Source organism: Cebus imitator, unplaced genomic scaffold (assembly GCF_001604975.1).
Source record: "Cebus imitator isolate Cc_AM_T3 unplaced genomic scaffold, Cebus_imitator-1.0 Scaffold445, whole genome shotgun sequence".
NCBI lineage: Eukaryota > Metazoa > Chordata > Mammalia > Primates > Cebidae > Cebus > Cebus imitator.
Genome location: NW_016107760.1, coordinates 1,120,048 through 1,121,109, shown reverse-complemented (window position 1 = coordinate 1,121,109; position 1,062 = coordinate 1,120,048).

Here is a 1,062-nt window from a genome sequence, read left to right as displayed (position 1 = left end):
AAAAAAAAAAAGAAAAGAAATGCAAACTTTTTCCTTCTCTGTCTGCCAGGATGTTTTGTAAAACTATTTTGTTTATTGAATAATTTTAGGTTTGTTATAAAAGTCAACTATTTAGAATGTCACAAAATTATGTAAAATATAGTTAATATTTAAATAATCATAAAAGTATACAGCAAAATAAAAATAAATCATAGGTAAACACTGAATATTTTGGCATATTTCTTTTATTTCTTTTTTCTTTTTCTTTTTTGAGGGCAGGGTCTAGCTCTGTCACCCGGGCTGGAGTGCAGTGGCACCATCTCAGCTCACTGCAACATGTGCCTCCTGGGCTCAAGCCACCCTCTCAACTCAGCCTCCCAAGTAGCTGGGACTACAGGCAAGTGCCACCACACCTGACTAATTTTTGCATTTTTAGGAGAGATGGGGTTTCACCATGTTGCCCAGGCTGGTCTTAAACTCCTGGACTCAAGGGATCTTCCCATGTCGGCCTCCTAAAGTGCTGGGATTACAGGTGTGAGTCACCATGCCCAGCCTGGCATATTTCTTTTAAATCTTTTTTTCTAACTCTGTGAATGTAGATATATGTATAATTTACTTTACTGGGATTGTACTCTCCAAAATGGGAGTTTTACATATGATGTATTTATAAAATTGTTTTGTTCTTTTTCTACTGACAAACGTGGTAATTTTGAGAACAAACTTAACGATTATTTGCCAAAAAAGAGGAGTAAGGAAGGGGGTAAGGCCCGAACAAATATAAAAACATACTAATAGGCTAGGCGTGGTGGCTCATGCCTATAATCCTAGCACTTTCGGAGGCCAAGGCAGGCGCATGATGAGGTCAGGAGTTCGAAACCAGACTGGCCAGCATGGTGAAACCCTGTCTCTACTAAAAATACACACGCACAAAAAAAATTATCCAGGCATGGTGGTGTGCACCTGTAGTCCCAGCCACTTGGGAGGCTGAGGCAGGAGAATCGCTTGAACCTGTGAGGCAGAGGTTGCAGTGAGCTGAGACGGCGCCACTGCACTCCAGCCTGGGCAACAGAGTGAGACTCCATC